A 27,898-nucleotide genomic window follows, 5' to 3' on the forward strand; every position below is an offset into this window, starting at 1 on the left:
AGAGACAGAATCCCCGTCAGGCGAGGTGGTCGCTTTTCTTCTCCCGTTTCAATTTTGTCCTGACGTATCGTCCTGGGACCAAGAATCGGAAGGCAGACGCCCTGTCCCGGAGTTTCTCCCCAGAGGATCGTCTACCTATAGAGCAAGAGCCTATCATTCCTCCATCCAGGATCATTGCCTCTGTATTGCCCCAATTCGCTGAACAAATATTGCTAAGCCAGTCTGCCGCTCCTCCAGATACTCCCATAGGGATGGCATTTGTACCTCCTGAGTTACGCCTTCCCATTCTCCAGCAGACTCATAGCTCCAAACAAGCTGGCCACCCTGGTTCTGAAAAAAACTCTTGAACTTCTTCAACGCCTAGTTTGGTGGCCGACCATCCGCAAGGATGTCCGAGACTTTGTCGCAGCTTGTACTGTATGTGCCACCACTAAAGCCAGCCACTCTCGACCCTGCGGTCTTCTGCATCCATTGCCAGTACCCTCTCGCCCATGGACGCATTTGGGTATGGACTTTATTGTGGAGTTGCCGCCCTCCTGTGGTAACACTGTCATTTGGGTAGTGATAGACCGCTTCAGCAAGATGGCACACTTCGTACCCTTGAGGAAACTCCCCTCGGCTGTAGAACTGGCTCAACTCTTCATGCAGCATATCTTTCGTTTGCATGGTTTCCCTGTGGAAATTGTCTCCGATAGGGGGTCTCAGTTTGTGTCCAGATTTTGGCGCTCCTTGTGCAAGTCTCTGGGAGTATCTCTTCAGTTCTCCTCGGCCTATCACCCTCAGACCAATGGGGCAGCAGAGCGTGTAAACCAAGCTCTTGAACAATTTCTGCGAAACCATGTTTCCCTTTGCCAAGACGACTGGTCAGATTTACTCCCGTGGGCAGAATTCGCTCACAACAATGCCAGTCATTCCTCCACTGGAAGATCTCCTTTCTTGTCAGTGTATGGTCAACATCCTTTGGCCTTCCCTCAAGATTTTCTCCTCTCCGAAGTGCCCGCTGCAGATGACTTGGTGGCTCACATGTCTGTTATCTGGGCTGCCACCAAGTCTAATTTGGAGAAAAGTTCCCTGGTACACAAAACCTTCGCTGATCGTCGGAGAAAGCCTTCCCCTCCATACAAGGTTGGTGAAAAAGTCTGGCTTTCTTCCAAGAACATCCGCTTGAAGGTACCATCTCCGAAACTGGGTCCCAAGTTCCTGGGTCCCTTCTCCATCTCTGAGGTGATCAATCCCGTGGCAGTCCGGCTACAACTTCCCCCAGAGATGCGGATTCCTAACGTGTTCCACGTCTCCTTGTTGAAACCAGTGGTGCTCAATCACTTCTCTTCTGCTCAGTCCCCTCCTTCTGCCGTCCTCGTGGATGGTCAGCAAGAGTACGAAGTTGAGAAGATTCTAGATTCTAGGCTCTCCAGGGGATCACTTCAATACCTCGTCCAATGGAAGGGATTCGGCCCTGAGGAATGCTCCTGGGAGAAAGACTCTGATGTACATGCTCCTCGTCTTGTGAAGGCGTTCCATGGTCAATTTCCTCAGAAGCCTCGGTCTAGTGGTCCAGTGGCCCCCCGTGGGGGGGGGGTACTGTCAGGAATCGGCGACGCTCCCTACCTGGCGTGCGGCGGCGTCCTTCCTCCCGGCGCGGCGAATCCAAGATGGCGGCGCCCAGGGCTCCACGTGGGCGCAAGGACGCCGGCGCGATGACGTCACGCGCTATGGCGCCAAATTCAAACTTAAAAGAACGCCAGAGACCCAGGTTCAATGCCCGAGTATAGCTCAATTTACCTATTGTGTTCCTGGGTTTCTAATATTCCTATTTGCTTTACTGTTGCTGTCTATTTGCCTGTTCCTGACCTTGAACCTTGCTGCCTGCCTTAAGTGACCTTTGCCTGAACCTGACCTCTCTATTGGATAATCCTGCATCTGTACTTCGCTCAGACTCGCTGGAAGCGGCCTTCCTCCTTGATCCTGACTTCACCCCTCCCGTGGGTGCCGGAAGCCCCCGCTGACACACATGGCAGGATAAATACAGTGCCAATTCCATGTATAATACCCCAGAACACATGGCAGGATAAATACAGTGCCAATTCCATGTATAATACCCCAGAACCCACAGCAGATAAATACAGTGCCAATTCCATGTATAATACCCCAGAACACATGGCAGGATAAATACAGTGCCAATTCCATGTATAATACCCCAGAACCCATGGTTGGATAATACAGTGCCAGTTCTATATATAATACCCCCAGAAAACATGGTAGGATAAATACAGTGCCAGCTTCTTGTGTAATACACCAGAAGACTCCAAACATCAAATCACTGAGCTGTCACACAAAATTCTGTATACTTGGATTCCATACCGGTGCAGCTATCGTTTTGCCTTGCACACATCAAGAAATATTTTCTGTTATCTTATTGCCTTAGAAGCGCACATTCCTTTATCCATGATGTGACCGTCAACAAATTCTGCAAAGTGCAGCCTAACATTATATCTATAAAGGATAATGAGATAAAACTGAAATCTTTCTGAAAGAGAACTATCGTGGCTTGTAGTGTGTTGCCTTTATTGTCTTACTTGGATACCCAAGTGGGGAGCCCTACAATTCTTATTTGGACCAAGTTTCTAGGTTTTTGGCATTGCTCTTTATTTTTGTAGTAATCTTTTGCCCCAGGCCAAAGCGCCTCTTCTATTAAAAAAGGCACCTGACCCATTTGGTTTATTGCACAGTGCTGCCATGTTTTTTCTTCTCCCCCAGGTAACCTTTGCGTTGCCGGGCACCTGTGCAGAAAGACTGAGAAGAACCAGCTAATGTGACGATATGCAGAAGGTTAGTGATTTAGTTCAAATTGGTACCTCACATTTCCCTAGTTTTCTAGTTTTCGCAATTACAAGTTTCTAGGGTTATCCAAAACAGCACCCAGAAACTACTTCAAATTACAACCCCTAGAGCTGAGGAACGTCAAGGAGGTTATCAGAGGTCCTTGACAAGATGAGCAGGTAAATTAATATGTATTATACTGTGTCTGTTTAAGATTCTGAACCCTTTGCTGAGGTACTGCAGTAGATTCAACAACCTTTGGGTCATCTGGGGACAGGGAAAAAGTGGAGTAGATACACCAAGGCAAAATGCAAAGTCCAGAAACTAGGCTGAGATGAGAGCTGGAAACTAGAAGCAATGCTGAGAATGGTGGTAAGGGCTCTCACAACCCTCTGCAAAGAAACAAATGACAATATTGGAAACACCTACAGACCTTGCTGAAGAATATGGTGATACAGAAATACGCACATAGCACTGATGCATGGAACCAAGACCCCACGGATGGAAACAGGTGTGGTAGGCACAACTGCTTCTGGCAAGGACTAGGTTGGTGCTTTTTACATTGGTCCTCTTACAATTCTACCTATCTAGCCATGTTTGACTGTGAATGAGGTGCATCATGGTTTTTGCTTCCAAGGTAGTCATCACTGTTCTCACAAACCCTGATATACAGACCCAAATGAACATGAATCTGCACTTGGCTTAGATGCTCAAGATATATCTGGGGCAGATCAGCAGATCCTGGCATCTTGGATAAGGAGAGGCCAACACAGAGCAGCACCCAGTCTGCAAACTCAGGTGAGAAGAAAGTGTCCATGGGACTGTCCCGTTTTCATCAGTCCATACTGCTGTCCCGGACAGTTAAAGTAATGACAAATGTTATCTTCAGCATAGTTTTGCGAGAAGAAACTATAACGTCACAATCAGCGCCGGATTTCAAAACCAGGCGCCCCAAGGCCACCCCCCCATTTGCGCCCCCCCGTGTGAACAATCTCCCCAATTGCGCATGCGAGAACATCTCTACTCCCCCCCCCCCGCGCCACCGCGGGCATTTATACTCCAATACGGAACTGTGGGGAGCAGTCCCCATTGCTCCGTATGGGAGTGAAGTATCAGAATTTGTTTGCAGCGGGGCAGCATGTCACCCCAAAATATGTGCCGCCCTAGGCCCGGCCTTTGTGGCCTCGCCACAAATCCGGGCCTGGTCACGATCCACTTGCTTCTGATGACCACTATACTAATGCTGCTCAGTGCTGCTCTGTTCTGCTAGTGCTGGGTGAGTGGGAATGGGAAACACTTAGGGGCCCATTCATGAAACCACAAATTTTGGATTGTTAACAGCACGATTGGAAAAATTTCGTATTAACCACGATATATTCTGATGTGCATAAATTGTGCAAAAATTTGTTTGGTCCTTGTACAAAAATATTGTGGTTTTGATCCAAAAGTTACAATATTTTCGTATCCAAACGATCATAAACGGCACGAAAACCTTTCTGACTTTGAACCTTCAGTGCATGATTTTGGAAGCCTCCCATAGGGCTCAATGGCACTCTGCAGCTCCAACCCGGCCCAAGGAAAGTCTCCCATAGGGCTCAATGGCACTCTGCAGCTCCAACCCGGCCCAAGGAAAGCCTCCCATAGGGCTCAATGGCACTCTGCAGCTCCAACCTGGCCCAAGGAAAGTCTCCCATAGGGCTCAATGGCACTCTGCAGCTCCAACCCGGCCCAAGGAAAGTCTCCCATAGGGCTCAATGGCACTCTGCAGCTCCAACCTGGCCCAAGGAAAGTCTCCCATAGGGCTCAATGGCACTCTGCAGCTCCAACCCGGCCCAAGGAAAGTCTCCCATAGGGCTCAATGGCACTCTGCAGCTCCAACCCGGCCCAAGGAAAGCCTCCCATAGGGCTCAATGGCACTCTGCAGCTCCAACCCGGCCCAAGGAAAGTCTCCCATAGGGCTCAATGGCACTCTGCAGCTCCAACCTGGCCCAAGGAAAGTCTCCCATAGGGCTCAATGGCACTCTGCAGCTCCAACCCGGCCCAAGGAAAGTCTCCCATAGGGCTCAATGGCACTCTGCAGCTCCAACCCGGCCCAAGGAAAGCCTCCCATAGGGCTCAATGGCACTCTGCAGCTCCAACCTGGCCCAAGGAAAGTCTCCCATAGGGCTCAATGGCACTCTGCAGCTCCAACCCGGCCCAAGGAAAGCCTCCCATAGGGCTCAATGGCACTCTGCAGCTCCAACCCGGCCCAAGGAAAGTCTCCCATAGGGCTCAATGGCACTCTGCAGCAAATTGCATTCTTTCCAGCTCTTATCCCAAGCAGCTCTGATAAGCAGCAGTAACCAGCAGTTACTGGCCCCCGTGCTTGTTACAAACATTAGTATTTTTATTTACACAAGGCAAAACTGGTTCATAGTTATTACTCACTTATAACAAACTGCCTTCTCTTTATGTTTGTATTTTATACATATGGGTAGGCGTTGCCATATTGTTTCCCTTAGATATTACAGTAAGAGGGTATAGCCCATTGAGCAGATCTTTTTGTCCCAGTACCCAGCTACAAGAAGCAGGGGATGGGGATAGATGATGAAACAGTATGGGGCCTGCTGCTTCAGGTAGCCCAGATCTGCAACATTCTGCATGATTGTATACATGAAATATACAAGATTGGGATTTAGTAGATTTCCTTCAAATGTAACACACTTTACATAATGTCGGATAACATCTGCAAGTATGATCTGAGGCAGGATCTGCTAGATGGCCTTAAATTTCCTGCACAACCAAATGGCTGTTTGATAAGATCTGTTTGCTAGAGATAGCAGGGAGCCATGAAACAGACACATTTGACTGAAATCTGAATATTCCGTCTTCCTATTTCGAAATATCTCTCATTTAGCCTTATATCATAGTGGGTGCTTATCAGGGGGTGCATTCGCCTGACCCACACGTGCACCCCTGATTCCAGTGCTTATTCTGCTGGTTTAATGTACAGCAAGCAGTTGTGATAGCCTGAAACAAGGGATTATAAATATACATACATCCATACATTCATATATATTAGAGAAGTGACTCAACACATCCTTTTCAACTGTCTGTTTTGTGTGTATCATCCACTATTTACTGACACACCCAGTTTAACTTGGCTGGGTGGCATTGTACAATAAAACGTCTCCCCCTTGTGGATTGTCTGAGTCTTGCCAAGGAAAGATACCTCTGGGAAGTACATTGCTATTATTTTGTATTACTGTATTCCATATAGACTGATAACATATTGCATGGCGCTGTACAATAGATGATTGTTTACACTGAATAAACAGATTAAATATAACAATACAACCGACAAGCAATAGGAGCTTACAATCTAAAAAGAGAAGGGTGTATGGGACACATACGAACACATCAATATCAGTAAAAATATTCAGTTGATTGCTGTCCTATTTTCCCCTCAGCATTAGGGTAAAGACACACGGAGCTACTAGTAGCAGCTACTTGTCACAGCTACTAAAACAGACAATGCTGATCATTTACTGATAATTGTCTCTACGTGTGTTTTAGCAGAGGCAATTTTTAGTATTGTCTATGGCAGGCGATTTTCTGTCGTTTAGTAGCCGTGACAAGTAGCTGCTACTAGTAGCTCTGTGTGTCTTCATCCTTAAGGGTGAAGACACACTGAGCAACTAGTAGCAGCTATTTTTTCACAGTTGCTAAACTCTGTGTGTGTTTTAGCAGAGGCAGTTCTCAGTATTGTCTATGGCAGGGTATTTTCTGGAGTTTAGCAACTGTGAAAAAATAGCTGCTACTAGTTGCTCAGTGTGTCTTCACCCTTAAGGATGAAGACACACAGAGCTACTAGTAGCAGCTACTTGTCACGGCTACTAAACGACAGAAAATCGCCTGCCATAGACAATACTAAAAATTGCCTCTGCTAAAACACACATAGAGACAGTTATCAGTAAATGATCAGCATTGTCTGTTTTAGTAGCCGTGACAAGTAGCTGCTACTAGTAGCTCTGTGTGTCTTCATCCTTAAGGGTGAAGACACACTGAGCAACTAGTAGCAGAGGCAGTTCTCAGTATTGTCTATGGCAGGGTATTTTCTGGAGTTTAGCAACTGTGAAAAAATAGCTGCTACTAGTTGCTCAGTGTGTCTTCACCCTTAAGGATGAAGACACACAGAGCTACTAGTAGCAGCTACTTGTCACGGCTACTAAAACAGACAATGCTGATCATTTACTGATAATTGTCTCTATGTGTGTTTTAGCAGAGGCAATTTTTAGTATTGTCTATGGCAGGCGATTTTCTGTCGTTTAGTAGCCGTGACAAGTAGCTGCTACTAGTAGCTCTGTGTGTCTTCATCCTTAAGGGTGAAGACACACTGAGCAACTAGTAGCAGCTATTTTTTCACAGTTGCTAAACTCCAGAATATCCCCTGCCATAGACAATAATGGGAATTGCCTCTGCTAAAACACACACAGAGACAATTATCAGTAAATGATCAGCATTGTCTGTTTTAGTAGCCGGGACAAGTAGCTGCTACTAGTAGCTCTGTGTGTCTTCATCCTTAAAGTATGCATCCAAAGAGCATTCCTTATCTACATACTGCCGATTACCAGGTAACGTATTGAACATAGACTTCAATGAAACAACACCATCAGTTATTATTATTATTAACATTTATTTATAAAGCGCCAACATATTCCGCAGCGCTGTACAATGAGTATCAGTTAGGCATATATAAATGGAGATATTCTGCTGAAATCTATAAAGAACACCTTGCAAAGGAAGAGATATGGGACCCCCTTCCCAAAGTGGACTAATGCAGATACACAAAGAATTAATGGCCTGTGCACAAAGTTAAAGTGATACTGACACGAATAAAAAACGAATCAACCTCTCGGTTATAGCTTATAAGGCTAATGGACTCTTGAGGCACAAATATGGCCGAATCTTCATAGAGGGACATGGGGGATCAGATAGGGAATGTAAAAAGCATCTGGCAAATACTGTTATGGCACAATTATAAATTGCATACAAAGATGTAAAAAAGGTTTCATTTCTGGGGTCGGTATCTCTTTAACTATTCCCTATTCTTTTACAGACTTAAGGCGGCCATACACGGGCCGATTCTAGGTGCCAAGATCAGTCCCTTAGACCGAATTGGCAGCTTATCGCCCCATGTAGGGGCACTAATGACAGGCCTGACCGACCGACCGACATCTGGCCGGAAATCGAGCAGATATCAATCGGGCAGGTTTGAAAATTAGTCGGATCAGGGACCGCATTGGCTCGTTGATGTGGTCCCTGAACCGGCGAACACCTATACCTGTTGTTCTCATTCGATTCACTTCACAGCTATGTCCCATTCCTGGCACCCCCTCCATTCTGCCCTTGGGTTGCCAATTGCCACTTCTGACCCGAAAACCGGGCTGTCCGGGTCAAAACTGCCTCCCCAGCTCTAATGTTCGATGCAGATTTTCAAATGAAAATGAAGTTTTTCTTTGCAAAATTTTAGGAAATAAGAGCAGCGAGTGGTCAGAAACTCCTTGCTTTCTCACATGGGGCTTATGGAAACATGGCAAACGCTGGGAAGGAAAAATAAAGTACTGCATGTAAGCTTACATGGATGAGTTGAAAAGGTCTCACTTAGCAACAACATAATAGCAAACAGCTTGGATAACAAAAACAAAAAAGCCAAATGCTTCCATGCTTTTCTCCTGCGATGCTCTGCTTAACAATTGCCCATTGTGTTTATGGAACCCAATAAAATTTCCATTCTGCCAATCTTCTTAAGGTTAAGCTGATCAGACTTTACAGCAGGACAAAATTGGGTGGGCACGAATGCTTGGCCCCAGATAGGGATGCAACCAGAGAAAACGTTCTGCCTGGTTTTCAACATTGGTACTGGCAAAGGTGTCAACCCTACCCCAGGACCATCAGCCTCATCATAATAGGGGCCTAAGCAGACCCTTCAGGAGAGGACAGCATCAGCAAGCTTCTCACTAGACTAAATTTTTAAACCTACCTGCATTATCTGGGTCGGAAATAGGGGTAGGCAGAAGAACCAGACTTACCTTGCTTCATTAAGGAGGCCTATTAGAGGCCCAAACACTGACTTGTCTCTACAGGGTCGGACTGGAGGGTGAAGGGCCCCACTGGGGCTCCCGCCCCAAGGGCCCTGCAGGTGTCCCCTTACCCCCCCCCCCGCAAACCCCCCTCGCAGGGCCCCTACCCGACATCCTACCCCGAGCGCGTAAATTTAACACATCAGAGAAGGAGCGGTTGGGGCAGGGGAAGCGCTGCAAGAGTCGGGTCTGGGCCCTAGTGTCCCGGCAGCCCAGTCCAACCCTGTGTCTCTATCTTAATGGCCAATAACTAATCACTCTTTAGACTATTTGCCTTTAAGACCCTGAAGGTGGCCATACACGTGGCGATCTGACGATGTTTCGTACGACCATCGGTCGCACGAAACATCGTAAGATCCGCCACACACCATTCAGGGCTGAATCGGCAGGTAAGGAGGTAGAAACAATAGGATTTCTACCTCCTTCTGCCGATTCAGATCTGAAGGGAGAATTTTGGTCAGGCGCCTTCTATGGCGCCCGATCAAAATTTTCCAACTGGTCCGACCGGCGAGTCGGCCGATATCAGCAGCTTCCTGCGATATCGGTCGACTCGCCGACATACCATACACGCACCGATTATCGTATGAAACGAGGTTTCGTACGATAATATCGGTGCGTGTATGGCCACCTTAAGACCAAAGGGTCCATACAGCGGCCCAGTCCAACCCTGTGTCTCTATCTTAATGGCCAATAACTAATCACTCTTTAGACTATTTCCCTTTAAGACCCTAAGACCAAAGGGTCCATACAGCAGCTTTGCACATTATTAGTAGAATCCACCTATAGCGCCACCATACTGTGCATCAGTACGGCTGGGCTAACGACAATTTTACACATATACACACCTATAGGTTTCGTTCTTACTCTGATATTAACGTAATTATTTGTTGCCGGGGGAACAAATATATAAATAAATAACGAATGAAACTTTCTTGTCACGACAAACATAATTCTTGGAACAATGTCATATCAGTTTCAAACTTCCTGTTAAAACACAAAAGTGAGATGATTTTCGAGCCACTCATTTCCTCTGAAGATCACAGCTTTTTGTGCTTTGTCTCACTGGTCTAAAAAAAAAAAAAATGGACAAGAAAACTCCAAATTTCATAAAAATCTACGTGGACAATAACAAAGGCCTAATTATAGGGTTAGAGCAGGGAAAAACAGATTATTAGGTGAAATGGACAAAATGAAAATGGCTTGGCTTTGGCTATTGTCGACCATGGCTTTATTATAGTACACAATGGATGCCAGAACTGTTATAATATCATCTAAATAAAAAAGGAATAATGTACCCCCCCTACTGTAAAATATAAGGATATTAGAAATCATGTTATGGATATTTCATGACCATTGGTCTCAAGTGACGATAATATCTTCATATTATTCAATTAACTCACTCTAAAATCTTTAATATAAGCATTTCACATTATACAGGTATGGGACCTTTTATCCAGAATGCTCAGGACCTGGGTTTTTCAGATAAGGGATCTTTCCGTAATTTTGATCTCCATAACTTAAGTCTGCTAAAAATCATTTAAATATTGAATAAACCCAATAGGGCTGTTCTGCCCCCAATAAGGGGTAATTATATCTTAGTTGGGATCAAGTACAGGTACTGTTTTATTATTACAGAGAAAAGGGAATCATTTAACCATTAAATAAACCCAATAGGGCTGTTCTGCCCCCAATAAGGGGTAATTATATCTTAGTTGGGATCAAGTACAGGTACTGTTTTATTATTACAGAGAAAAGGGAATCATTTAACCATTAAATAAACCCAATAGGGCTGTTCTGCCACCAATAAGGGGTAATTATATCTTAGTTGGGATCAAGTACAGGTACTGTTTTATTATTACAGAGAAAAGGGAATCATTTAACCATTAAATAAACCCAACAGGGCTGTTCTGCCCCCAATAAGGGGTAATTATATCTTAGTTGGGATCAAGTACAGGTACTGTTTTATTATTACAGAGAAAAGGGAATCATTTAACCATTAAATAAACCCAATAGGGCTGTTCTGCCCCAATAAGGGGTAATTATATCTTAGTTGGGATCAAGTACAGGTACTGTTTTATTATTACAGAGAAAAGGGAATCATTTACCCATTAAATAAACCCAATAGGGCTGTTCTGCCCCAATAAGGGGTAATTATATCTTAGTTGGGATCAAGTACAGGTACTGTTTTATTATTACAGAGAAAAGGGAATCATTTAACCATGAAATAAACCCAATAGGGCTGTTCTGCCCCAATAAGGGGTAATTATATCTTAGTTGGGATCAAGTACAGGTCCTGTTTTATTATTACAGAGAAAAAGGAAATCATTTTTAAAAATTAGAATTATTTGCTTATATTGGAGTCTATGGGAGATGGCCTTTCCGTAATTCGGGACGGGTTTCCGGATAAGAGATCCAATACACTATAGTTGATTTAGCACATATTCAGTTGATAATGTACATGTTACAATCCCTACTATAAACATACTAATCATTGTTTTATAACCAATGGCGATAAATAGGGCCGCTACAGGCCCTATGTTGTAGGGGGCACCAGGTCTTGAGGGGCCCCTGTTGCCAGGGTCATTACAATGGCAGCCCTATTGTGCCTTCCACCAATGCCAAGCACCTACTGGACCTCCCATATGCCATGGCCGCACACTTAAGGACTGGATGTTGATGTTGTCCTGGATCTGATGTCACAATGAAGTCCTAAAGTGTACAGGTTTTCAGTATTTTATTATTATTATTAACATTTATTTATAAAGCGCCAACATATTACGCAGCAGTGTACAATAAGTGGGTTTTATACATTGGACATACAGAGTAACATATAAAGCAATCAATAACCGATACAAGTGGTGAAGAGAGCCCTGCCCAAAAGAGCTTACACTCTACAAGGAGTAACATATAAAGCAATCAGTAACCGATACAAGAGGGGAAGAGAGCCCTGCCCAAAAGAGCTTACACTCTACAAGGAGACATACAGAGTAACATATAAAGCAATCAATAACCGATACAAGTGGTGAAGAGAGCCCTGCCCAAAAGAGCTTACACTCTACAAGGAGTAACATATAAAGCAATCAATAACCGATACAAGAGGTGAAGAGAGCCCTGCCCAAAAGAGCTTACACTCTACAAGGAGTAACATATAAAGCAATCAATAACCGATACAAGAGGTGAAGAGAGCCCTGCCTAAAAGAGCTTACACTCTACAAGGAGTAACATATAAAGCAATCAATAACCGATACAAGAGGTGAAGAGAGCCCTGCCCAAAAGAGCTTACACTCTACAAGGAGTAACATATAAAGCAATCAATAACCGATACAAGAGGGGAAGAGAGCCCTGCCCAAAAGAGCTTACACTCTACAAGGAGTAACATATAAAGCAATCAATAACCGATACAAGAGGTTCAGAGAGCCCTGCCTAAAAGAGCTTACAATCTACAAGGAGAAAAGGTTTAGGCGTTTCAGTATTGTCACCAATGGGAAAAGGAAGGGTAAGGGTGGAGCCGAGCCCCAGCCGGATGAAAGATTCCTCTCCGGGTGGTCCCAGAAAGTCTCTCTGTAGGGGGGCCCAACAAAACTCTAGTTATGCCACTGAATCAGTGAAGGCAAAACACACTGATAGGAGAAGCTAGCACCGCAATGGCCATTATTATTATTTCCTCTATAACAACAAAGGGGGTTGTGTATCCCAATAGTCATAGTCAACACAACAGTACAATGTGTCATAAATTAGTCCCTTTAACCTAAACGACTATGGAAAAGTCATGAATACTTCCATTTTTTTTTGGCAGGATACGTGAGAATGCAGTAACTCGATCCCGGTAAGGATGCTGATTACGCCGATTTGCTTTAGGAACACTGCTTTTCCGCCTCATTACCCGCTATATAGCATGTAACAACCAGGTGTAAAAAGGCAGGTTGCGGGCTCTGTGGGATGCATTCATCCTAACTCATGGGCTCCCTATTTATTTTTGATAATTGGGGGGGTCTGACTATTTTTTTTTTTACCCAGTGTAACCTTTGAAATTGTACTCTTCCCAAAGAAGATTCCGTAGAAAGCCTCTATCTCAAGATCTTTCTCCTGTAACCTGATATATAGGATATTAAGCCCTGTCTCACCTCGCTAAACCTGGTTTTATGTCAAGCGAGGTGATTGAGAAGTGAAACACAGAACAAACCAGCTTTCATTCACAAAACGATCTGGAACAAAATTCCACAAAATGATTACTTGGCAGTGTCGTTGGCTACGTATGAAAATAAAACTTTCTGTGTCGTGTACAAACTTGACTGGATGCAGGCGGAAAATAAAAAAAAACCCAGAGATGAAATTAAACATGTTAGTCGTGCTAAGATTTATGCTTTTAGAAAAGCAAAATACATTTAATTTAACTATCAAAGGGAAAATAAATACTTTATAATAACCCAAACTGCTAAAAATTACAATTGTAGCAAAAAAAAAAAAAAATTAAGAATTAAAAACCCATTTGTGATTTTTTTTTGCCGCTAATCAAGCCTAAAATCAAAGTCAATAATTAATAAATCAGTCCCTAAATCTCATTATAATTGGCCTTCAAGTTGGGTGTTCAGGGGAAATGTAGAAGGGCAAAAAGGAGTTATCCCCAAATTTCACCATAAAAGCCCTTCATACTGAAAGAAAATTCTGTGCATGTAGATTCCCCTACAACCCCCCCCCCATTAGGATGGATACAATTATCAAGCTTTGCTCACTAATACCCTGGCCTTGAGGGCAGAGCCACCTGTTTGGCTGTAAGAGCGGTTCCATGTTTTTTCGTGCTGTGTAGCAATATCTCTAGAGTATCTCTATACTCTTCCCCAAGGAACTCCCATAACTTTCCCATATAAGAAGTAAAATATGTAATCTATTTGTTCTGAATCCAACAAGTTCAGAATTCATCGAGCTTGTGTCAAATAAAATGTGTCTTTTACCTCAATTCAGGGTCGGACTGGGGCCGGAGGGCGCCGGCTCTAGTGGGCCCCGGCGGCCCAGATCTGACCGCTCCTCCCCTGACGCCTTAAATTGTACGTGCTCAGGGGAGGACGTCAGGTGGGGGGGCCCTGCCTGGGGGGGGAGCCCCGGTGGGCCCTTTACCCCCCAGTCCGACCCTGCCTCAATTGGTCTGCGATAACTGAATTTTCCAAACAGTTCTGATGGAGATTGCAAGGCCCCATCTACTCTAGTCCCTCAGAGTGGGCCAATCCCACAGTTTGTGAACCACTAGTTTTATATCTAGTTGTATATCTTTATTTATAAAGCGCTACTTATGTACCCAGTGCTGTACAGTAGAATCCATTAATACAAACAGGGGGTTATTAAGATAATAATAGATAAATACAAAGTATAACAATAAATACAAGATAAATACAGTTGCAACAAGTTAAGAGTCAAAGACACAAGAGGATGGAGGTCACTGCCCTGTAGAGCTTACTATCTATCTATCTATCTATCTATCTATCAGATAATCACTTTAAAATGGCCCTTTACCCTTATGTACCCAGCGCTGTACAGTAGGATACACAGGGGGTTATTAAGATAATAATAGATAAATACAGTATAACAATAAATACAAGATAAATACAGTTGCAACAAGTGGGTTACATACATTGGACATACAGAGTAACATATAAAGCAATCAATAACCGATACAAGAGGTGAAGAGAGCCCTGCCCAAAAGAGCTTACACTCTACAAGGAGACATACAGAGTAACATATAAAGCAACCAATAACCGATACAAGAGGGGAAGAGAGCCCTGCCCAAAAGAGATCGCAAGGCCCCATCTACTCTAGTCCCTCAGAGTGGGCCAATCCCACAGTTTGTGAACCACTAGTTTTATATCTAGTTGTATATCTTTATTTATAAAGTGCTACTTATGTACCCAGCGCTGTACAGTAGGATACACAGGGGGTTATTAAGATAATAATAGATAAATACAGTATAACAATAAATACAAGATAAATACAGTTGCAACAAGTTAAGAGTCAAAGACACAAGAGGATGGAAGTCCCCACCCTGTAGAGCTTACAATCTATCTATCTATCTATCTATCTATCTATCAGATAATCACTTTAAAATGGTCTTACCTGAAATTTAGCTGAAATTCAACCTGGGCAGAAACATATTTTCTGAAATCGTTGTTCGAGGAAGGGGAGATGTGATCCTTGCAGAAGATCTTGATTTAGGTCTTTTCCTTTTTTAATTTTTTACCCATTATACCATTGTCCTTGGCTGAGGCTCTGGGCTTTATTACCAGCAAACCCTGGCAGAGGATGTTGATTTAGGCCTTTTCTTTTTAAAAGTTTTACCTATTATACCATTGTCCTTGGGTGAGGCTCTGGGCTTTATTACCAGCAAACCCTGGCAGAGGATGTTGATTTAGGCCTTTTCCTTGGTATGAACTTCTTGAACCTGTAGATGAGTTTTGCCTGTTACTGTTTTTGGCTGAGGCTCTGGACCTTTAAAATATTGTACCCTGGAAGAGGACCTTGATTTAGGCCATTTCCTTGGTATTAACCTTTTTTAACCAAATATAATGCATATTATACCATACTAATGCTTTGAGCCTTGACTCCTTGATACCCTGGCAGCGGTTCTTCAGTTAAATCTTTTACTTGGGATGAACTTTGTGCAGCCAAAGATGTGTTTTGCCTGTTACGATGTTGTACTTGGCTGAGGCTTTGGGCCTTGATACCAGACCACCTTCTCCCATGTGATCTAATTCCATAAAATGATTAAGTATACCCCATTGTCCAAACTTCTCCATCTTGTCTATCCGTTCCATCTAGCCATCTATGCAGAAAGGTGTCCCACAGAACATATTTATTAGTGACAAGATCCACAGAGTCAGGTGAAAACTTTACATCTTTCTTCTCATATAGGTCTGTCCTTTTGGTTTAATGAAAACACAAAACCAGCCAATGGAAAACGTGTCTTCCAAAAAAGTTCTCTTTCCTCTCCTTGGCTTGCTGCAAAGCATAATGCCTCTGTACATTTCTTAAGCATCTTTGTTAGACTTCTGTTTTCTGATAAGCCGGTGTATTATTCACATGACCTGTGCATGAAAGAAAAAAGTGCACTTAATACCTTTTTTTATAATATATTCATGTCTAGCAAAAGTGGCATTTTCAGCTGTCAACCCCTTCTACCACATACTCCAGAAATCTCATAGTTTCCCCAAAGTTCTTTATACATTCACATCCAACATTCAGATTTGCCTTACAGTTTACACTCTAAAGGTGGCCATACATGTTAAGATCTGCTCGCTTGGCAAGGTCGCCAAGTGAGCAGATCTTGTCCCGATATCCGCACCTACGGGTGGGCGATACCGGGCGAATTTAGGCTAATTCAATCGAATTAGAACGCCGGTAATAGGCGCAGTCAGTTCGGGGACCACATCAACAAGCCGATGCGGTCCCCGATCCAACTAAATTTTTTAACCTTCCCAATTGATATCTGCCCAATTGATATCTGCCAGATTTCAGGCCAGATATCGGTTGGGCAGGCCCACCGTTTGTGCCCATACACGGGCCGATAAGCTGCCGAATCGGTTTAAAGCTGGCCATACACGGGCAGATCCGCTCGCTTGGCGATGTCGCCAAGCGAGCGGATCTTCACCCGATATCCTCACCTATGGGTGGCGATATCGGGGAGGCATGTAGGAGAATTCGATCGTTTGACCCTGGGGCCAAACGATCGAATTCTGCACGCAGCAATGGGGCAGTCGGTTCGGGGACCGCATCAACGAGCCGATGCGGTCCCCGATCCGACTGGATTTTCTAACCTGGCCGATCGATATCTGACCAATTTCAGGCCAGATATCGGTCGGCCAGGCCCCTCGGTTCTGCCCCTACACGGGCCGATAAGCTGCCGATATCAGCAGCTATAATCGGCCTGTGTATGGGGACCCTAAGGGACCTCCTTGTTCCTGACCTCCTTGTACCTGGGCATGTAAACTACATAAATGGGCCGTTAAAAATGTCTTCTCTTGGCTTGTAAATTACCCGACACTACATACGATGGCATCTCTTACCTGCAAATTAACAGTATGCCTGTCCCTATTAACTATTGTCCATGTTCAGTTCTTGCTCACTTTTAGGACACAGTGATTCCCATATGAATATTATTTGTGTACTCATCAACCTTGAATCATTTGGTTTCACAAAAATAAAAAAATAAAAACATAAAATAAATCAATCAATAATTCATTTGGGGGTGGACATCCCCGTTAAACACTGCATTCGCATGAACAGTCTGGAAATCCTAATGGCCTTTAAAGAGCCAGAAGATCATTAGAGAACAAGGTCAAGAGATATGTTTACAAATGTAATTATAACATCAGAAGATAGATTGTAATGTCTTAAGATCCATCACCAACATGGCTACTAGCTGTCACTACTTGGGAAGGCTTAAACGTCTCACTAACCAACCACAGAAACAGCTGTGTCTCTCTATTACTGAGCAATAAAGTGACAAATTAAGACCTTGGTGGGAGTGGGACCATTATTACCATGGTTAAAATGTTTCCCAGTCTAATAAATACAACAATTTTGCAAATAAAATGAAGGCAAATCAACCAGTAAGGCTTAACTCACATATTAACATTCAAATCATATTCAGTGACCAATTGGTAGTGAAGTTTAATGCAGTAAAGTAGCTACAAAATTAAGCAAAATAATCTTGTTATAGAAGCCCCATCTTAAATGGCTGCCCAAGCCTCTAATATACAAGGATATTTTCATTCCTATTATGGCATAAAGCTTCTTTCTGCTGCTTTCTCCGACCAGCTGCTGTAACCAACCTAAGACAAAGACTACATGCCAGCTGGGTTGCACTGGCACAACCCTCTTTCTCTTGTGCTTTACATGTGCTGTGCCCTCCTACCCAAAAATCAATTAGTAGGTGAAAGCAAAGCACCAAACGTGCATAGAAATATCCTTAGTGTGTGACAAAAGCACCTCCTTCTGGCCAAATAACAGATGGGACAAAGGAAATGAAGCACTAGTTTTCTAAACACTGTTTTAGTGGCATGAGTAACAGATACATACCCCCCTCTTGAAATTCTGGGAAGATCACCTGTTTTTACTGACACTTAAGGTTAGGGAGCCTTCTACATTCCTGATCTCCGTATAAGAGCAAAGTTCTACTGTGCTACTGTTGTGTATTACAGCAGTGTCGGACTGGGACCCCAGGGGCCCACCAGAAAACCTTAGCCCCTAGGCCAGGGGTAGGGAACCTATGGCTCGGGAGCCAGATGTGGCTCTTTTGATGGCTGCATCTGGCTCTCTGCCAAATCTTTAATAAAAAAAATAACCGTCTTCTATCCGCTGAGCGCAGGCCACACACCCCTCTGCATCACATCCGGCATCCTTGGTACCCACCCTACCTTGCCCCTGCACTCGGCAGATAGAACACGTGTTCTAAGCCTTAGAACACTTCTTCTATCCGCCAAGCACAGGCCACGCCCTCCTCTGCATCGCATCCGGCATCCTTGGGACCCACCCTACCTTGCCCCGCAGCCAAACATATTGTATGGCTCTCACGGAATTACATTTTAAAATATGTGGTGTTTATGGCTCTCTCAGCCAAAAAGGTTCCCGACCCCTGCTCTAGGCCCACTATCCAAACTACTTTTCCCCCTTTCCTCACCCAACCTCTTTATTCTCCCAGTCTCTTTATTTACATGCTAGCATCTATTCTTCCATTTATTTCTCCTCTTTGTTCCCATTCAGAAATAGGGAATGAGCATGAAACAGGCCAAATGGACAAATGGACCCACTGACACCTGGACCCACTGAGAGTTTTCCTGTTATCCTGGTGGGCCAGTCCTGCATTATAGTATCGATAAGTTTAATTCTCCCAAAAACATATCTATGTTTGTGCCCTAAACCTTTTAAGATGAATGTCCAACAACAGGGGTCCTCAAACATTTTAAACAGGGGGCCAGTTCACTGTCCCTCAGACTGTTGGGGGGCCGGACCAGTGTCGGACTGAGATGGCAGGGACCCACAAGAAAACCCTGGACCATGGGCCTGCAATCAAAACTTGAATTCCTCCTCTCCTCCCTCAACTTCTTTATTACCCTAGGCTCTTTTCTCTACATACTATACTCTATTCTTCCATCTGTTGAGCTTCCTTGTTCCCATACAGAAATAGGGAATGGCCATGAAATAGGCTAAATAGATAGAAGCAAGACGGCCCACTGACACCTGGGCCCACAGGGAATTTTCCTGGTATCCTGGTGGGCCAGTCCGACACTGGGCAGGACTATAGTTTGGGAATTCCCACGCACTGCACATATGTTATTTGTAGTGTAAAAGAACATTAAAGAGCAGGGAGAGGCACGGATGCGAGATTCGGTGAATGTTGCCATTCTGCTCTGCCCCAGTGTGTCGGCACTGGGGGTAGAGTAAAATGTAAACAGGTACTAGCTAGGGAGTATCTGAGTTTGGGCAGAAGTGAGTAATCCCTTGGAGTTCAAAAGGGATTGAGGAGCAATTGTTCCTTGTTTGGTGCCAACACAAGGTCCCCAGTGGCTGAGGAGCAAAAATATTCAATGGAAGAATCTCCCTGTTTGCCATCACCATTATGTTAGTCTCCAGGGAGAAACAGGCAGCTGCACTTATAAACAGGATGATGGAAGCAGCAAAGTTATTTAGCAGCCCTTTACTGCAGGAAAGCTTCTGGAGGGTGCAATGGTCAACCTATCACTATGGCACCTGTCATAAGACGAGCAATTACCATAATGTAGCTCTCTGTCATCATGTTGGCACGTAACGGCGCTTAACGCTTTTCTCTGTAATAATAAAACAGTACCTGTACTTGATCCCAACTAAGATATAATTACCCCTTATTGGGGGCAGAACAGCCCTATTGGGTTTATTTAATGGTTAAATGATTCCCTTTTCTCTGTAATAATAAAACAGTACCTGTACTTGATCCCAACTAAGATATAATTACCCCTTATTGGGGCAGAACAGCCCTATTGGGTTTATTTAATGGTTAAATGATTCCCTTTTCCCCAGAGGGGAAAAAATTCCTTCCTGACTCCAAGATGGCAATCGGACCAGTCCCTGGATCAACTTGTACTAAGAGCTATCTCCCCTACCCCTGTATTCCCTCACTTGTACTAAGAGCTATCTCCCATACCCCTGTATTCCCTCACTTGTACTGAGAGCTATCTCCCCTACCCCTGTATTCCCTCACTTGTACTGAGAGCTATCCCCTACCCTTTCCTCCTTGTCTGAGCTATCCCCCCCTGTATTCCCTCACTTGTACTGAGAGCTATCTCCCCTACCCCTGTATTCCCTCACTTGTACTGAGAGCTATCCCCCCTACCCCTGTATTCCCTCACTTGTACTGAGAGCTATCTCCCATACCCCTGTATTCCCTCACTTGTACTGAGAGCTATCTCCCCATACCCTGTATTCCCTCACTTGTACTGAGAGCTATCTCCCCTACCCTGTATTCCCTCACTTGTACTGAGAGCTATCTCCCTACCCCTGTATTCCCTCACTTGTACTGAGAGCTATCTCCCCTACCCCTGTATTCCCTCACTTGTACTGAGAGCTATCTCCCCTACCCCTGTATTCCCTCACTTGTACTGAGAGCTATCTCCCCTAACCCCTGTATTCCCTCACTTGTACTGAGAGCTATCTCCCCATACCCCTGTATTCCCTCACTTGTACTGAGAGCTATCTCCCCTACCCCTGTATTCCCTCACTTGTACTGAGAGCTATCTCCCCTACCCCTGTATTCCCTCACTTGTACTGAGAGCTATCTCCCCATACCCCTGTATTCCCTCACTTGTACTGAGAGCTATCTCCCATACCCCTGTATTCCCTCACTTGTACTGAGAGCTATCCCCCATACCCCTGTATTCCCTCACTTGTACTGAGAGCTATCTCCCCTACCCCAGTATTCCCTCACTTGTACTGAGAGCTATCTCCCATACCCCTGTATTCCGTCACTTGTACTGAGAGCTATCTCCCCTACCCCTGTATTCCGTCACTTGTACTGAGAGCTATCTCCCTACCCCTGTATTCCCTCACTTGTACTGAGAGCTATCCCCCTACCCCTGTATTCCTCACTTGTACTGAGAGCTATCCCCCTACCCTTATTCCTCACTTGTACTGAGAGCTATCCCCTACCCTATTCCCTCACTTGTACTGAGAGCTATCTCCCATAACCCTGTATTCCCTCACTTGTACTGAGAGCTATCTCCCCTACCCCTGTATTCCCTCACTTGTACTGAGAGCTATCCCCCCACCCCTGTATTCCTCACTTGTACTGAGAGCTATCCCCCTACCCCTGTATTCCCTCACTTGTACTGAGAGCTATCTCCCCTACCCCTGTATTCCCTCACTTGTACTGAGAGCTATCTCCCATAACCCTGTATTCCCTCACTTGTACTGAGAGCTATCTCCCATACCCCTGTATTCCCTCACTTGTACTGAGAGCTATCTCCCCTACCCCTGTATTCCCTCACTTGTACTGAAAGCTATCTCCCCTACCCCTGTATTCCCCTCACTTGTACTGAGAGCTATCTCCCCTACCCCTGTATTCCCTCACTTGTACTGAGAGCTATCTCCCCTACCCCTGTATTCCCTCACTTGTACTGAGAGCTATCTCCCCTACCCCTGTATTCCCTCACTTGTACTGAGAGCTATCCCCCCTACCCCTGTATTCCCTCACTTGTACTGAGAGCTATCTCCCCTACCCCTGTATTCCCTCACTTGTACTGAGAGCTATCTCCCCTACCCCTGTATTCCCTCACTTGTACTGAGAGCTATCCCCTACCCCTGTATTCCCTCACTTGTACTGAGAGCTATCTCCCCATACCCCTGTATTCCCTCACTTGTACTGAGAGCTATCCCCCATACCCCTGTATTCCCTCACTTGTACTGAGAGCTATCTCCCATACCCCTGTATTCCCTCACTTGTACTGAGAGCTATCTCCCATAACCCTGTATTCCCCCTCACTTGTACTGAGAGCTATCCCCCCTACCCCTGTATTCCCTCACTTGTACTGAGAGCTATCTCCCCTACCCCTGTATTCCCTCACTTGTACTAAGAGCTATCCCCCCTACCCCTGTATTCCCTCACTTGTACTGAGAGCTATCCCCCATACCCCTGTATTCCCTCACTTGTACTGAGAGCTATCTCCCATACCCCTGTATTCCCTCACTTGTACTGAGAGCTATCTCCCATACCCCTGTATTCCCTCACTTGGGACTGATTCGGGGAGGGAATCCCACACCCTCACAGCTCTCACAGTAACAAATCCTTTCCGAATATTTAAATGGAACCTCCCTTCTTCTAAACGGAGTGGGTGCCCTCGTGTCAGTTGGAAGACCTACTGGTAAATAAAACATTAGAGAGGTTATTATATGATCCCCTTATATATTTATACATAGTTATCATGTCACCCCTTAAGCGCCCCTTCCCCAGTGTAAACAGACCCAACTTGGCCAGCCTTTCCCCATAACTGAGACTTTCCATACCCTTTACCAGCTTAGTTGCCCTTCTCTGGACCCTCTCTAACTCAATAATGTCCCGTTTGAGCACTGGAGACCAAAACTGAACGGCATATTGAACTAGTGCTACAACCGAAGAAAAGGAGCATGTAAATAATGTTGGAAATTTTGGAAGAGGACAAAAGCACAAACTACTATTACTACTTTCCAATGCTTTGGATGGAACGCAAGACACTTCACAGAACCTTAAAATAAAACTCTTATGATCCAATTGTTTATAACCTTTTTACATCCCACAAACATTTCAATTAATAACTTAAGTCAGCAGTAAAGGATGTGTAACAATTATTGCTATATTCCAGATACCTCCGGAGTGTTGACAACTGCTACTTTCTGGCAATGAGTCAGCAAACTGTATTATATTTATATCAGGGGGGCTCAGGATTAGTTCTTCAATTAAAACTGGTTCAATTTTCATTTATTTTTTTATCATTTGCAGCTTTTTTTACATGTATCTCAATTAATTACCTTAATTAATGACTTTTTGTCTGACCTTTTGATTTTTTTATCCATGTAGAATTTTATATTTTTTTAAAATTTTCTTTATTTTGCATTTTTCTTGGTTTTAACCAACAGTAACATTTGACACCTTTTTAGGTAAAAAAAAATGAACCTTACTATATTATTAAGCAATTGTAGAATGTGTTTGTGTGTATAATGTAGAATTTTTTTGTTACAATACAGTAATAAATTATGATTCTTTTAGATGGAACCTATTTAAATCACATTCAGAATTGCACCCCTATAATATACTCATGTATACAGGTATCGGACCCCTTATCCGGAAACCCGTTATCCAGAAAGTTATGAATTACGGAAAGGCCATCTCCAATAGACTCCATTTTAATCAAATAATTCATACTTGATCCCAACTAAGATATACTTACCCCTTATTGAGGGCAGAACAGCCCTATTGGGTTTATTTAATGGTTAAATGATTCCCTTTTCTCTGTAATAATAAAACAGTACCTGTACTTGATCCCAACTAAGATATAATTACCCCTTATTGGGGGCAGAACAGCCCTATTGGGTTTATTTAATGGTTAAATGATTCCCTTTTCTCTGTAATAATAAAACAGTACCTGTACTTGATCCCAACTAAGATATAATTACCCCTTATTGGGGGCAGAACAGCCCTATTGGGTTTATTTAATGGTTAAATGATTCCCTTTTCTCTGTAATAATAAAACAGTACCTGTACTTGATCCCAACTAAGATATAATTACCCCTTATTGGGGGCAGAACAGCCCTATTGGGTTTATTTAATGGTTAAATGATTCCCTTTTCTCTGTAATAATAAAACAGTACCTGTACTTGATCCCAACTAAGATATAATTACCCCTTATTGGGGCAGAACAGCCCTATTGGGTTTATTTAATGGTTAAATGATTCCCTTTTCTCTGTAATAATAAAACAGTACCTGTACTTGATCCCAACTAAGATATAATTACCCCTTATTGGGGGCAGAACAGCCCTATTGGGTTTATTTAATGGTTAAATGATTCCCTTTTCTCTGTAATAATAAAACAGTACCTGTACTTGATCCCAACTAAGATATAATTACCCCTTATTGGGGGCAGAACAGCCCTATTGGGTTTATTTCATGGTTAAATGATTCCCTTTTCTCTGTAATAATAAAACAGTACCTGTACTTGATCCCAACTAAGATATAATTACCCCTTATTGGGGGCAGAACAGCCCTATTGGGTTTATTTCATGGTTAAATGATTCCCTTTTCTCTGTAATAATACAGTAAATTTGAGAAAAATTTACTAAATTGCCCTTCCACCATAAATTATTTTTTTTTTCTACTCTGGGTCAAGTCAGAGATCAAAGCTTCATTATTGCTGATCTGTTTAGCTCTTCTTTTTGACTTTTAACAACCATTTTAGTACAGTAGGTGTTGACATACTGTCTAAATATTTGGGTGCCCTGCATACCTCTGTTACTTTAAGATGGGATTAGAAACAGTGACCGCGCTGGAAGCTTGAAGCCCTGGAGTATCATCAGTGGCTAAGAAAAACATGTCAAAGAAAGAAAAGTGTTGACTTTAAAAAGGCTTTAGATGACAAATGGGTTTGTTCTAAACAACTATCTGGTAGGGTGACTATTGTTATATATATATATATATATATAAAACTACTTTATATATATAAAACCAGCTCTCCGTAATAGGAAACTGCAGCCTAACATTTATTTTAATGCCCCCCCCACCCGATGTCCTCCCACCGAGCGCGTAAATTTAACGTGTCAGGGCAGGAGCGGTCGGGCAGGGGGAGCGCCGCAAGGGTCGGGTCTGGGCCGCCGGGGCCCACCGTGATTTTTCCCTGTGTCCCAGTCCGACCCTGGTAACTGTGCTGTCTGGGATTATAGTCCCAGCTCTCAACCCCAGTTTACACCCCCACCACAAGTGTGAACCATCCAACAAATGTGCTTGTAAAGCTAGTGAGAGAGCACCACAACAGAACTTGCTGTTCCACCACAACGTGTTTCGAGCACCAATTGACAAAAGGGCCTTGGTGTAAATAAAAGCACTTTTTCAGCATCAAGTTCTACAGTTGTGGCGCCTATACCCACTGTTTCAATTCAATCATGTGGCCTAGGGCCAAACTACCAAATTAGCCCGACATCACCCACCCTTGGTGACCTCGCCCAGCAAGCAGATCTTACCAGCTTAAGGGTTCATTAATATCTGCAATTGCAGCTATTCCCTGTAATCAGCTGCATGTAAAACTAGTTTCATTATAAAAGTACTTTTAACAAAATGTTTCCTTGCACTTCCATATAGTTCCGCTTTCAGCCATTCATTCCACCTTATCTTCCAGTCAAAAATGAGCACTGCTGCACTTATTGACACAGGGGAACCCTGGAGATACAGCCATCTCCTGACCATGAGGTAGCAACAGGATTCCCTCCGTGCCAAGCTACAATAGGCAACAGTATTCCCTTCGTGCCAAGCTACAATAGGCAACAGGATTCCCTTCGTCCCAAGCTAAAATAGGCAACAGGATTCCCTTCGTGCCAAGCTACAATAGGCAACAGGATTCCCTTCGTCCCAAGCTAAAATAGGCAACAGGATTCCCTTCGTGCCAAGCTACAATAGGCAACAGGATTCCCTTCGTCCCAAGCTACAATATGCAACAGGATTCCCTTCGTGCCAAGCTACAATAGCCAACAGGATTCCCTTTGTGCCAAGCTACAATAGGCAACAGGATTCCCTTCGTGCCAAGCTACAATAGCCAACAGGATTCCCTTCATGCCAAGCTACAATAGGCAACAGGATTCCCTTCGTGCCAAGCTACAATAGGCAACAGGATTCCCTTCGTGCCAAGCTACAATAGGCAACAGGATTCCCTTCGTGCCAAGCAACAATATGCAACAGTATTCCCTTCGTGCCAAGCTACAATAGGCAACAGGATTCCCTTCGTGCCAAGCTACAATAGGCAACAGTATTCCCTTCGTGCCAAGCTACAATAGGCAACAGGATTCCCGTCGTGCCAAGCTACAATAGGCAACAGGATTCCCTTCGTGCCAAGCTACAATAGGCAACAGGATTCCCTTCGTGCCAAGCTACAACAGGCAACAGGATTCCCTTCGTGCCAAGCTAAAATAGGCAACAGGATTCCCTTCGTGCCAAGCTACAATAGGCAACAGTATTCCCTTCGTGCCAAACTACAATAGGCAACAGTATTCCCTTCGTGCCAAGCTACAATAGGCAACAGGATTCCCTTCGTGCCAAGCTACTATAGGCAACAGGATTCCCGTCGTGCCAAGCTACAATAGGCAACAGGATTCCCTTCGTGCCAAGCTACAACAGGCAACAGGATTCCCTTCGTGCCAAGCAACAATATGCAACAGTATTCCCTTCGTGCCAAGCTACAATAGGCAACAGGATTCCCGTCGTGCCAAGCTACAATAGGCAACAGGATTCCCTTTGTGCCAAGCTACAATAGGCAACAGGATTCCCTTCGTTCCAAGCTAAAATAGGCAACAGGATTCCCTTCGTGCCAAGCTACAATAGGCAACAGGATTCTATTTGTGCCAAGCTACAATAGGCAACAGTATTCCCTTCGTGCCAAGCTACAATATGCAACAGGATTCCCTTCGTGCCAAGCTACAATAGCCAACAGGATTCCCTTCGTGCCAAGCTACAATAGCCAACAGGATTCCCTTCGTGCCAAGCTACAACAGGCAACAGGATTCCCTTCGTGCCAAGCTACAATAGGCAACAGGATTCCCTTTGTGCCAAGCTACAATAGGCAACAGGATTCCCTTCGTGCCAAGCTACAATAGGCAACAGGATTCCCTTCGTGCCAAGCTACAATAGGCAACAGGATTCCCTTCGTGCCAAGCTACAATAGGCAACAGGATTCCCTTCGTGCCAAGCTACAATAGGCAACAGGATTCCCTTCGTGCCAAGCTACAATAGGCAACAGGATTCCCTTCGTGCCAAGCTACAATAGGCAACAGGATTCCCTTCGTGCCAAGCTACAATAGCCAACAGGATTCCCTTCGTGGCAAGCTACAACAGGCAACAGGATTCCCTTCGTGCCAAGCTACAACAGGCAACAGGATTCCCTTCGTGCCAAGCTACAACAGGCAACAGGATTCCCTTCGTGCCAAGCTACAATAGGCAACAGGATTCCCTTCGTGCCAAGCTACAATAGGCAACAGGATTCCCTTCGTGCCAAGCTACAATAGGCAACAGGATTCCCTTCGTGCCAAGCTACAATAGGCAACAGGATTCCCTTCGTGCCAAGCTACAATAGGCAACAGTATTCCCTTCGTGCCAAGCTACAATAGGCAACAGGATTCCCTTCGTGCCAAGCTACAATAGGCAACAGTATTCCCTTCGTGCCAAGCTACAATAGGCAACAGTATTCCCTTCGTGCCAAGCTACAATAGGCAACAGGATTCCCTTCGTGCCAAGCTACAATAGGCAACAGGATTCCCTTCGTGCCAAGCTACAATAGGCAACAGGATTCCCGTCGTGCCAAGCTACAATAGGCAACAGGATTCCCTTCGTGCCAAGCTACAATAGGCAACAGCATTCCCTTTGTGCCAAGCTACAATAAACGCGTCACATTTGTGCCTAAAGAATCAGGTGCAGATGTCACTCACCGGAATGATTGACATCTGCGCATTTGCCAACGATTTGCAGTCAAACACATGTGCAGTTTGCGTATGTTTTGGCAAATCAAATGCAATTGTGATAGGCAGAGGAATTGCTCTAGTGCATTCCACCCTGCTTCTGCCATGATGCTGCTGTTCTTGGGAAAAACAACATGGCTCAAATTGCACTTTTAGACATAAATTAGCCCTTAAGTCTGTTCCCATACAGAAGTAGGGAATAACCATGAAACAGACCAAAAGCAGGAGGGCCCACTGAAAATGTGCCTACC

The 27,898-nt window shown here is 44.3% G+C and overlaps 1 long non-coding RNA gene across 1 annotated transcript in view; it reads right to left on the reverse strand.

The window, feature by feature from the left end:
* LOC116409686 overlaps positions 1-27,898 on the reverse strand; it is a 181,603-nt gene that overhangs the window by 106,007 nt on the left and 47,698 nt on the right. Inside the window, exon 2 of the long non-coding RNA XR_004221904.1 lies at positions 15,048-16,015. This is a non-coding gene — a long non-coding RNA (uncharacterized LOC116409686). The remainder of the gene's footprint in view (positions 1-15,047; positions 16,016-27,898) is intronic.

This window comes from Xenopus tropicalis, chromosome 3 (assembly GCF_000004195.4).
Source record: "Xenopus tropicalis strain Nigerian chromosome 3, UCB_Xtro_10.0, whole genome shotgun sequence".
NCBI lineage: Eukaryota > Metazoa > Chordata > Amphibia > Anura > Pipidae > Xenopus > Xenopus tropicalis.